Raw genomic sequence first — 217 nt, forward strand, 5'->3', positions numbered from 1 at the left:
GCTCCAATAAGCAGCAAAACAGGGAAGGAGCCACCGCAGGCAGGCCCTGGGTGGGAATTGCAGTGTTCATGACACTGTCCTGTCGACAACCGTGTTCTGGTATCTATCCACAGTGAGGATGTGCAATAGCTGAGAGACCAGCACTGGCAGTTCCCACTAACTTGAAGACAAAACATGGGATGTACCCAAACCCAACCCCAGAAACTGCTGAGCAGCT

This window comes from Fulmarus glacialis, unplaced genomic scaffold (assembly GCF_000690835.1).
Source record: "Fulmarus glacialis isolate BGI_N327 unplaced genomic scaffold, ASM69083v1 scaffold7202, whole genome shotgun sequence".
In the NCBI taxonomy this organism is placed as follows: Eukaryota; Metazoa; Chordata; class Aves; order Procellariiformes; family Procellariidae; genus Fulmarus; species Fulmarus glacialis.